This window comes from Microchirus variegatus, assembly GCF_963457635.1.
Source record: "Microchirus variegatus genome assembly, chromosome: 14".
Lineage (NCBI taxonomy): Eukaryota > Metazoa > Chordata > Actinopteri > Pleuronectiformes > Soleidae > Microchirus > Microchirus variegatus.
Genome location: NC_139815.1, coordinates 17,789,179 through 17,802,074, shown reverse-complemented (window position 1 = coordinate 17,802,074; position 12,896 = coordinate 17,789,179). Strand labels below are relative to the sequence as shown.

General features: G+C 40.2%; 1 protein-coding gene across 1 annotated transcript in view; it reads right to left on the bottom strand.

Annotated features, from left to right (window-relative positions):
• The window catches only part of ntrk3b (neurotrophic tyrosine kinase, receptor, type 3b), a gene marked incomplete at both ends in the record, with an annotated part of 157,600 nt that overhangs the window by 34,012 nt on the left and 110,692 nt on the right, over positions 1-12,896 (bottom strand). The window lies entirely within an intron of this gene.

The following is a 12,896-nucleotide window of genomic DNA, read 5'->3' as shown; positions in this document are numbered from 1 at the left end:
CCCATAGGCTGATTTATTAGTGGCATCTAACCACAGAACCAACATTCACCATGCACCACACATTGATCTTTTGTACCATTTCAAATGTTAGTTTATCAAATGTTATCTTATTTTATCTTGTTTTCATCGATTCACTCAGCTCCTCCTTTCCCCCAACCCGCCTCTCTCTCTCCCTCTCTCTCTCTCTCTCTCTCGCTCCGTCTGTGAAAAGCACATCCTCTCCATGCACACTCTGAGTCAAGACATGATCATGATTGTTGTCGTCCTCTTGGCCATAATTCTTCATGGCTGAGCTGCAATGTAACACAAGGATATGGTGTGGTTGATGACATTTCAAGTATTTGTTAACGATAAAGTGTCAAGAGTCACAAAGCAGGAAGGAACGTGACGTTGCATTTTTCTTCAAGTGAAATGAGCTCGTCAAATGCTCACTTTCGCATTTTTAATTTATTACTAATGAGTATAAATACAGCCATTCATCTACTCATTGACCGCGTATGTACTAATATGTCAGCCACCACATCAATGCATACTAATATATGTTTAAATCACTATCAAATTGCAGGTGATGCGGGAGCAGCAGGGCTGGATTTGCAGGATGAATTTACAGTGTCGTACAGCCACACAACACCAGCCATAATGCCCTGCCTTTAAAATAAATTCAAACTGTCAAGAGCTACTGTCAGCCAGCGCAATTCAGTTTGCTGTTCTATCATTGCTGTGACAAAAACAACACAGAGCTGCGACAACAGCAATCTAAACGGGGGCAGTGAGTGAATATAGAGTCAACATTTGATGATTCACTGGAGAGGTGACAGAGAGTCTGTTTACCCACATAGTTGAGACTCTCTCTCTCTCTCTCTCTCTCTCTCTCTCTCTCTCTCTCTCTCTCTCTCTCTCTCTCTCTCTCTCTCTCTCTCTCTCTCTCAAACCTTGACAACACCTTGGTGACACGTGCGAGCGGCAATTTATTTACAATACTCTCAATGATATTAGGCATGCATTTTATATCCAAGCATCCACTTAACTGTGATGAACACAGCAAACTCACTACCCAAAACCCCCGGGTACAACAGGCACTCTAGAAAAAGTAAATATCTGCCTTTGAAACTCAACTACACTGCACTGCACAGACAAAATGTGCAGAATACTCATAATATAGTCTAAAAAAATGTCATATGTAGAATGCCACAATGCGTCATGGGTAAAAAAAAAGACCCAGAAGGATCCCGGTATGCTCTGCTTTTTAATTCAATATGAATGAGAATCTGTTTGATCAGTTTGCAGTGGCAGATGTATGAGGCCTCAGGGAAAGCCTGGCCTCACTCCAATCCACAATGATCAAAACTACACAAAAACCTCCCACCTAATTCCTCGGGAGATGATGTTTTTCTGAGGGCGTGAAGGGAAATTGTACTTTTTCACTCGAGCACATCCTAAAAAATTGCATTTATGTTGCCTTAGTGAGTTTTTTTTTTTTTTTTTTTTTTTATCACCCGAGATGACTGGAATACGGCACGATATGTACACAAACCCCAAATGTCCACCTGAGAGTGAAGTTCCTCTCTATTAAACCAATTTCGATTTATTCAGCAGAAATGGAAAATTGCATGAGCCAAACTTCCTCTATTTTCTATTCGTGTCATGTCTCATCCATTTCACAATTAGTTTTAGTTTTTGTTCTTGCAAATGGTAGATTCAATCTCAAGTCATGATTTGAAAATAAATCCAGACATTCACTTGAGTCCATTTGTCTCAATAAAATAAATCCCCATGATGCTACAGACTCTTGTCTCGGATCGGCATATCTCAGGTACAGCTCAGGTCAGGATTTTCTGTTCTGACCCAACCCAAACTTTTCAACCTTTGTTCTAACTTGACGCCATCCTGATGTAGTCCGGGTGGGGTCACAAACTCGTTTGTGGTATCCTGTCTGTCACACTCAACTGTTACTATGGTGTCTGCTTTTCCTCAAGGCTGTCCAAGCCAGTGTGACCAAACCAAAGGTGCAAATTTAGGTGTACAATTGTACAATACATTTGTCCAAACTTAGCCTAACACCTTGGGTTTGACTGATCCTACCAGGCATGGGTCGTGATCCATGGTTTAATTTTAAGATTATTCTTAGCTAAGGATGATATCACTGATTGAGTGAACTACACACTGCAGATTTAATGGATCCATAACCAAACCTGCTTGTTCATATTTTCATACTGTACATTTTATTTTGGGTGTTAATAGCAATGAGACCACTACTACTACTGCTCTGCTTTCCTAGAATACCTGGTTAATGCTACACAACAGGTTAGTGTTGTTTCCTGGTCCTGCTGCTGTGCTTGTAAATGTACTAACAAAGACAGAGGGGCTGCACTGTCGTCATGGAGGCCATTCCAAATATCCGTTAATCCCAGTATTGATGGAATGAAATAAATTATAGTGTGTATCAACAGCAGTACACAGGCAGACAATTGAGTATAATGGCAATACATTGACATTTCTACTAAGGTATTAATCTGCTAGTGCTTAGCAACAGAACAATGAAACTACACTTACTGACCACTTTATTAGGTACGCCTGTTCAACTGCATTCAATGCATTTAGGCATGCTGACGTCAATATGAGCTGCTAAAGCTCAAACCAAGCATCAGAATTTTAGAAACGTGAAGTAAGTGACTTTAAACGTGCTGTGATTGTTGGTGCCACATGAGCAGGACTAAGTTTTTCAGAAACTGGTGATCTGCTGAGATGTCAGCGAACAGACTATCTAGTGAGTGGCAGCTCTGTGAGCAAAAAGGCCTGGTTGATGGCAGAGTTCAGAGAACGGCCAGACTGAATTGATAGAGGCAACAGTAACTCAAATATCAACTTTGTTACAGTCAAGGTATGCATACAGTTATATCTGACCACACAGACCTTGGAGCAGAAGGGTAGCAGCTGCAGAAGACCACACCAGGTGCCACTCTAACAGGAGTGTACTTAAACTGTCAAATAGTTAAAATATCCCTTTTATCTTCATCATGAAAGTGATTCAATTTGTAATGTTAGAGTTGGCTTGATATTTTCCCCCAAATTCCTAAATCGGGTATTTTTAAAATGGGGTTTCACTCATAGACTCACAAACAGCCTCAACCACAGCTGTGTTAAAGTTGGCAAGATGATGATTGATAACATCAAAGGTCATTGCACAGCACAAAAAGGACCAGTTACAGCAGGGATTTATTATGGAAAACTCTTATATATCAGCTTGGCATGTTGTCATCTGAACATTAGTTAAATCTTATAGCTCACATCCATCAATGTTTTACTTCACAAAATGTTTCTTCAACCATCATCGCTTCTACTTTATTCTGAAATATTATGTCACTACGCCAAGATATTTCCGCGATTCTCCAGGAGATATGTCACTGCAGCCAGCGTTGCTCACTGTGTTCCTACACGGTAACGTTCTGCGGTCCAAGCCAATGTGCACAAATGTTTTATGTTTATGTAACGTGCATTCCACAGGTGCATTAGCTAATTCGGCCAAATCAATTTATCAAGTGTGACACTTGCATCATCCGTTTCCCAGAGTTTAGAAGTCAATCTAATTTACTCTGCAGGAGCAGTGACAGGGTGGCCTCACACTCCTTACTTTTAAAATGGATTCATTCATTAAGGTATTGTTAAAGTGCTTGGCCAGCCAGTCCATCAGCCGGTCAAAAGCCTCAATCGTGAATTTCAAAAAACACCCTGAACTTTGAACCAGCTGCCTTTTAGACACAAGCAATTCATCTGGACACGTATTTGTGGCTGCTGCAAATGTAACTGGAAAATAAGTGTTACAACACAGGTCTGAGTAGACCTAAAGCTGCAAAATGACAATTACAAGAAATGTAATAAGACTGTATAAATGATTAGACACGTAACCTTGATTTCTTTTTTTCTTTTCTTCTTGGACAACAAACTCTGTTAATGATCTCCTCACGTCCTCTGCTGCAACCAACAGGACCCAGAATAAGAGCAATGTATGCATGTAATGTCCACTGGGGATGGATGAGACATTTCCCCCTCATTTTTAAGTCTCTCTAAGCATCATCCAAAAAAACTCAATATGACTGTGTGAGTCACCTTCGGGCATTACGGTGCATTCAGCAGTGGGTTGAGGGGCAAGAGATTGTGTACTTTTTGTTTTCCCTGGGCTTCGCTTCTCAGGCCACAAAGAGAAGCTGCCATATCTATGTCATTGGTCAAGGTTGTTGTGCTTGCACACTATGTAGCCTGCAAGGAAAAGACAAAAACCTGCAGCAAAATTGTATTATGAATATGTAAATAAGACATTGCATGACTAGAAATACAAACCAGAGCAGTAAACATGAACTAATATATGTCTGCAACCTAAACAAAGCTACACTGATGTTTTATAAAAATCACTTTGTGTATTTGATTTAGTTAAACTCTAACAATGACCAGTGTTTGAAGGTTGACAGAGGTTGCACCAAATATGTCTCTGTAAGTGGATCATGTGTTTTTTGACCTGAATAGTGAGAAGATGAGATTAGTCCGTCACTCTGCTGCGAGAGACCTTAGATCACAGTTTTTTTTATTCTAGTTCCTTACTGTGTTTTTATTATGTGTAACTATATATGACCAGCAGCAGAGATATGTGAAGGTTAATCTTTGGACAAAGAGGCAGTGGTGACTCTGAAGGGTTTTCCCTGTGGTGGAAAATAAATTGTGCAAAGTGTGATTGCTTCCGTTCCACCTTCTTGAGGTAATTATCACACAGGTTTCTTTCGAAGGTAGTTAATTAGGACTGGAATTAACCGGAGGACATGCAAAATGAACAAGAGAACACAGGAAGGAAAACTTACTGAGGTTCTGCTTCGAGTTAACAATGGATTTGAGAGGAATTACCTGCAAAATGTGGCAAGGGTGGAAAACAGAGAACTCAACATTGTGCTTGTGAGGAATGAAAGACAACATGACAGCATGACTAAACAAACTGTCAAAATGTTTACAAATGTTTTTCATTAGCTTATCAAATGTGGTAATTTAAGTTTAGTGCAGCAGGCTAATTTGCTGCAGTTGAACCATTAAATATATTTTAGACTCTCAATTCTCTTGTTGGCTTAGCTCCAGAATCACTAATCCAATATTTCCAAAGAGTAACCTAAAGCTGAACTAGTTAATCACCTCAAATAGCTATTGGAAATCATTGGGAGATTGAGGCAGCAGTTTAGTGTGTAAATCTGCACAGTGAGTGGAGCATCACTGCTATAAAAAGGTCATTTCATTGCCAAATGCCGCACTTCAGGTTGTGTGCAAAACTTAGATGACTGTCGCTGCACTGAGGACAACATGCACATTCCTGACAAACCTCCAACTAAAATGAGCATAGTGAACATGTGACAGGCACATGAGCCAGCAGCAAACCAACACTTGTCCCATTTGCTACAATATCAACATAGAAGCCCGTGAACACTTCTGGACTGTGTGCTATGTTTCCTTTAGCTGACAGTGACCAACTGTGAGCACAGTAAAACTGAGCACCTCTGATATTTATGATCCTCTGCAATGTAGGCTATCAACAATTTACACTCTGCACATACCGCTCCAAATGCTCTATCTATTGTGGTATTTAATGGTGAACACTGAAGGGAAGGAAAGGGAAGGAGTCAAAACAGAAATGAAGATGCACTTATAAACCTATCAGTCATTGTATCTGAAACCACTTGTATGTCCCCTAAAATAAATCATCTGCATCACGGCAAACATTATCTGCCCTGAACCAATTCCAGGTTGCTGTATATGTTTGGTACTGATGCTCAGAATGATAATAAAGCAAAACACTCACTGATTGCTATTCTGACTCTGTTCCAGCAGTGCGCTATCTGTTTTTATATCTTTGACAACATATTACCCTTTAAGCTCCCCGAAGACAGACAAAGCAATTTTACACAAGTCTGAGAAGTGACGGAAAATGACATCATCCATGTTAACAGTCAAGCTGGTCCCAGGTCTGTTACTCGATTGATGGATACAACAGTGTAAGGATCTTTCCCAAATCCAGGAACCCATATTCTATTACCGGTTATGTACCTTTTAGAAAAAAAAAATCATATGTCAATCTGAGAGGACATTCAGAGTCAAATGAGTCTCCACTATGTTGGGGGTTTTATTCTTCTCTCACGGCAGGTTAATCAAAAAAAGGCCAGATAAAAAGCTCGTGGTGGCACTGTTATAGAAGCAAGTTTGCATCATAAACTCAGCAGTAAAGGCAACAGCACAAGTGGTGCAAATGCACGCACAGTAGCAACGGACACTCTGAACGATATTTCTTCTCAAGGCATTAGAATATGAAACGCTTCCTCAGAGTTTGCATGTAAATCACAGAGGAGGCTGAGAGTCACATTCAACTACTGCAGCCCACAAAATGGCCTGATGATTGTGCACATCAGTGCTGTGGCTGAAGCCTCAGTATGCTAATAAGTCCCATGATACTGAGAGGCAACAAGTGGTGTAGGTGGCTGCAGTTAGCAGTGAGGTAAATCATTAGTCACAGTGGACTGTGGACAGAGGTTTACTTGACAAAGAATGTGCATATCACTAAAATGAATCAGTTCAAAGGCAGCACTGAACCTGAATGATTCCCTCTCTATAAATATGTATAACTGGCTGTGTAGCAAGACATAAAGCTACTCCATTGTGCTCCCAGGAGAAATACTTTTTTTTTTTTTCACATTCGGCACACTGAACATGAACAGCACTCATGTTACCTACATGCGTACAAGAGTTTGTGCTGAGTACATTCTAACATCACAATAACACACATGCTTATGTTTACGGATGAATATTGCGCTCTTTCTACCTCACAATCGAGATCCAATGTTCTGCCCACTCCGCTTGAGTATGTCTTCAATAGCACATGATGTAACAGACAATTTGTTCATTCCGAGTATCCCTCAAAGGGATAAAACAGAAGAACATTGGAGAGGAATCATGCAATGTATAGTTAATATTTGCACAATATGGTGTGTGTGTAAAGCTGACACTAATTTACAGTGCACAAGGCAGAGTTTGGGATGATAATACCTAGACAATATATGCCTTAAATTAATTAATACTCTAATAAAATGCCCACTAGATCAGTGATTTCAAAAATGTGGGCCTCAGCCCCCTAGTGGGCCATGGAAACACTGCAAGTAGTCACTAAAGGCTACTTACTATAAGGATTACTATCAGTTTTGTAATTACACTTCAAATAACTGTTGATTATTAATGAGTAATTTAATACGCATTGATTATTATGGGCAATTTACGGATAATTATATAGAGCATCTTGTTTTGTAGATTTGCAGAGGCTTGATTGAAAGTTCATATGTTATTTTCTGCATGAATTTACTGCACAATTTCACAACAGTCCAGTAAATGTTTATTTTTTTTATTTTTTGTGGCTGAGAAGCAAATGTGGCAGCATTAAACTGTTGTAAGTGGAGGCGTAATGGAAATTTAGAAATAAGTCAGTGAAAAACTGTTTCATTTTCCGAGGGTTCTTATTTGGTTAAGGTAAAAAGACATTTGGTGCATTTGTACAACATGCAATGGAGGACACACATTAAGGTCATCATTAATCCCTATTTCTGGACTTGGTATACTCAAGATCTATTCCCTTAGCATTCATTTAGGATTAGAACACACATGCACAGTTAAGGGGTCTCAGATGATCCACTTTTAATGCTTTTCTCTCACACCTCTCTCTCTCTTGTATTTTCTCTTCTTTCTTTTTGTTTCCCCCCCCCCCCCCCCTCGTTCCCCAAACAACTTTACGCCAAGCTGTGAGTTGAAATACAAGCAAGTATATTCCATGATGATTCCAAAATAAAATACGTACTGAATAACAACAGCGGTAACTAATCAAACCCTAAAATCCCGTATCAGCATGTTTTATTGCCGTTTCATCAAAACTTGAAAGCAGTTCTTAAAAGACTCACATAATTTATTTCAACCTTTTCTTTGTCTCTTTCTATCCCTGCCTCAGTTTCCTGTCCCAAGGGGCTCCATTTCTGCCCCAGGTCCTTCACAACTGCCTGCCTTTATTGGAAAGTTCAGGACCAAACCGATTTGTTAGCCTGGACAGTAAAGGAGCAGACAAGTGTAAGTGTGTCTGTGTGCGTGTTTCACCTCCTCTCTGTGTTCTGTAGAAATACTAGAACATGACACAGCAATGGGGGGGGGGGGGGGGGTATTAATCCTCTACAAAAATTCAAAAGTGATCAATGTAAATGCATCACAACTAAGTGCATGGACTTATATGACTGGCTGATAAGCAACAGAGAATACATTTTGAAAGTGATGTAAGCCCACCTAGGTTGTGCATTATGAATTACTTCATAAGGATGAAAAACATCTTTCTATTGTGCTCCATCACTGTCAAGAGACTATTTCCATAATGCTAGCTACCCTAACCCCGACTGGAGGGACATGATATGTGAATCCCATTTTCCAATGTGCTCTACATGCTCATGACACGATTCGCCCTGAAACCCACATTCATTTGGAGTGGTATGAAAAAAAAGTAAAAATAAAAATAAAATCAGCAAAATACATTAGAAACCATCAAGACACTTACACTTAATTGCATTCTCTATATCCATGGTGACACATTTCTTGTAGTCTCAGATGATAAATTAGATATACTTGAGGTTAGGGAACAACCTTGATTATCACAGCTATATTTATGTTACGATGCAGTGGTTATGGTGAAGGAAATATTGTTGATGTGGTGTCCCTGTGCCTGTGTTATGTGTATGATAGATGTGTTGGGAATAAAGTGCTGCATACAGATGAACAATATGAATATGAGTGTGTGTGAATGGAAAAACTGTAGTGTACAACTTCCTGTGTAGGCACTAAACGCTGGTGTTGAATGTACACAGTGATGAGGATACTGAGGAAACTGTTAATTTGACAGCTGCTATACGGCACTCCACCTATCATCCAACCAGAAAACATGTGACTGCATGAACACACCAGCTAAAAATGACTGCACAGTGTTTGATGCATCTCCTTTCCAATGCTACAAGGGCATCCCTTCCATGATCACAGGATATATTTATACCCTTAACAGTTTTCAGTTAGGTCCTACACCAGCAATAAATGTAGCTATAGGTCAGTTATGAATGCATGGATAGATAGATAAATAAATCAAAGGAGTGATGGTAATATGAGTGGCAATTAAATCGAAAATAGTCTTCCAGGCTTCTTCCTTCACCTTGGTCTCCCACCATTACAAATCCACCGTAGCTATGACATATACTATACTTAGGTTGCTAAGTGGTGAGGTGCTACAGCAGGCAAGGAGACAGGCCCTTTAATATTTCAGTGAGATTCCCAGCAGACTGATGGCTTACAGGGGCAGCCATGCAGGGCAACATGCCAAGGTTAGCTTGCCTTCATTTGAACCGTTAAATGAGTGTGATTTTATCAACGTAGCAGGTACATACTGTACACCTAGCTATGTAATATAGTATATGATTTAAGGGTTCCCCTTTTGTATAATTGGGTCAATGTATATCTTTCCTCCATAAGTTGTATGATTTTACAGTAGCATTTTCTAAAAAATTACCTTATAACATTTAAGGGTTAATGTTATTCATAGCACGTCTTCCATGAAACTGAGTAAAAAACATATGAATTTAAAAAGGGACATGTTTTTTTTTACATTTATCTATGAGCAAACAATTAAATGTATTTGCCCTATATATAAACATTATATACTGGACTACTTGCTTTATTTTTCATAATTATAGTCATTTAATTCATGTTCTGTCCTAAAATTAAGTTCAATAAAATGGTTGATTTGAGCTCTTTTGTCTTTCTCTGCAAGTTTCATCCAGCCCAGCACACCTGGCTGTCATGGTGGCGGTACAAGATTCAATAGCATTTTAAAGAAAACAAACATCAAAAGGTATCCGGGGGCGACTGCTGTGGGCGACACATTGTGAAACAAAACACATCATTACCAATACGGTGGTCTGTCAATCAGTGTCATCGAGGATGAAGGTGCTAAATTTAACTATGTCAACACAGTCATGTCATTGTAAACACAGAGGACTGTGGACCTCAGCGCAAGGATGTCTGAGAAACTCAAAGAAATCAGAAACAAAACATGAAGTGGACGAGAAGAACAGATCCAATGTGGGGGAACTAAAATCTAGGTCGTCTAATCCAACTTACTGTGACTGAGGGAGCACCATGAAAAGAGAAGAGAAGCCAACCAGCTAATGCAGCCAATTAAACCTTCTCTGCCCTCCACCCCCCCTTCAGCAAACACTTCAAAGTGCTGCCATCAGCGAACAGCCATAAAATGAACGAGCTGGCCATAAATGGGCTTGGATCCGGAGACACAGGACTGTCAAATGATGCTCATCACACTGAAAAGACAATGTTCCAATGTTCTTTGAGCAAAATGGACATCCAACACACCCCTCGCAGCAGCAACGATCCCAACTATGTCTGGAGAACAAATACAGGACAAAGCAGCAGCTTATTCAGTGAATGGACATATGTGTTGATGGCGATGGGGTCACTGGCTGTGAGGGCTTATGAAGAACACTCCATTATTGACACTCTGTGTCAGAATGTCCGAGACGAAAGAGCAATCTCCCACCAGGAGCTCTGAAATGACCTCCTCTGACGACCACAGCCTAACGACTAAATCTGAGAAAGAGAGGTTTTTGTGAAATGGAGGAGAGACCCAGTGTAAGACAAGAACAGATGGGTCCATGGGGGAGATTTTTATTTTCCACCTCCAGGTATCACTATTTCAAAGAGCAGAATTGGGGCATCTCATTACACGAAATACATTTCACAGAAGCCCCCTTCCTTCATGAAAAACCCTGATATTTTCTCTCTTTTTTTGTTCCTCTGTCCTTTTAGAAATATTCCTCTCCCTCTCTCTCAGTTTTTCTTCCGACACCCAGCTGTTTTGTGTCCTGCTGGGCAACAGCAAATGGAGGATTTTCCACACCAATTTGCGAGCCACTTAAATAAACATCAACAGAAGGTATCAGACGAAGCTTGTGAATAGCACTAGAGGCTTTTCAAATTCTACAACTTAAAAGAGTTAGAACCCAATCACTTTCTTCATTTGTCTTTTTCTGTGCGCTGTTTGAACCACCAGCAGCCAGCCATCGCTGCTTCAGCTGTCCATTTTATGTAAGCCAGAAAAGATGTAAGTAAGTATTTAGATTTTAGTGTATTGTCTTAGTGTACTCTTTAATTAAAATATAACGTAAATAAATATTAAAGATCAAGGAAGAATGGTGGAATCTTAGAAATCATACATTTAATCATGTTTCAGGTGCTTTCACCTTCATAGTTTGAAAAATGATCAGCTTGATCAGCCAGTCTGATTCAAGGAGTCTTCTCCCTTTAGCGATCATCTGTGTCCATCTTTCCCTATCCCTTATGTCCTCTACACAAACTGTCCTCATGTCCCCATGAACCTTCTCTGTGGTCTTTTACTTTTCCTCCTGCCCGGTAGCTGGTTGACCCCAGGTTTTTAAACTCATCCACTTTATCTACCTGTACTCGTGGCATCTTCACCGTACCACCCGTCTCACTGTAATTCACACACAGGTATTCTGTCTTGCTCCTACTAACCTTCATTTCTCTTCTCTCCTGTGAATACCTCCACCTCTCCAGGCTCTCGCCCATATGTTCCCTACTCTCGCTACAGAATACAATATCATTTGCAAACAACATAGTCCACAGAGACTTCTGCCTGCTCTCAGCTGTCAACCTGTCCATCACCATTGGCAAGAAGAAAGGTCTCAGACCTAATACCACCTCCACCTTGAACCCATCCAACTACATGGATTACCAATGTGGTAATCCTCATGGATTATCAATATGGATCCATGTGGATTACTGCATTGATACTCACACAAATCATTTGGCTTTTTCTTAGTCAATCAAAAATGATGTCACCTCATGCTATGGATCTTCTCAGAGCTCATGCTTAATGCATTAGCTTGTTTTCACAGACATCAAACCCTAAAATATTATGTTCTCTTAGCTTTTGTATTTGCATTGCTAAGCTGTTGGCAGGGCTTGTCCTTTTTTCCATAAATGATAGCAATTATTATTCCAGTGCCTGAGATCAAAGAGACACCAAATTGAGGTCTTTAGACATGGAGAAACACCAGCCACTGCTTCGCTACTAATACTGATATACTGTAGGCTGAGGCCTAGGAGAAAGAGTAAATGTGACTGAATTGAAACAGAAGTGAAATAGAACCCCTGGTCTTTAATACTGCAGAAAGGGGATGATGAAGGAGAGGAGGAGAGGTTTGGTTTTCAAAGTCCCTTATTAACGGACTTCCAAGGAGATACATACACGGTCACTCAGTACAAAATAAATTGTCCCCACAAATATAAAGGTGTTTTATTTGGACAGTATTTGGGGCCAAATCCAAACAATAAATGAGAAAAGACTTCCCCAAGTCCATGAAAGCGCATCTTCAAACAAAACCCACACTGCTCCCACTGCCCTGGATTCAGATATGCTCTGTATCTGTTTGTAGCTATTGCACCATGTACAAACCTCCACTGGAAGTCAGTTGTACAAACTTGTCCGCCAGCTGTTTTTCAGAAAACCATCTGCACCAAAGAGCCAAAATAGTCCTGACTCCTTTATCCTCAGCAAAGAGTTCAGGTTTGATACCTTGACACAAATCTGGTAGATTGTTTTATTTCCCAACAGCAAAACAAATATTTAGGCAAGGGGTTGTGAATGACAGCAGCTGACCTCCTCTCTCCTGCCACTCCCCCACAACCGGGGTGATTGACAGAGAGGAGAAACTGTACTCACTCCCCTCAGTCCACTGATGTCCCTTGCAGTTGCTCTCAGCAGT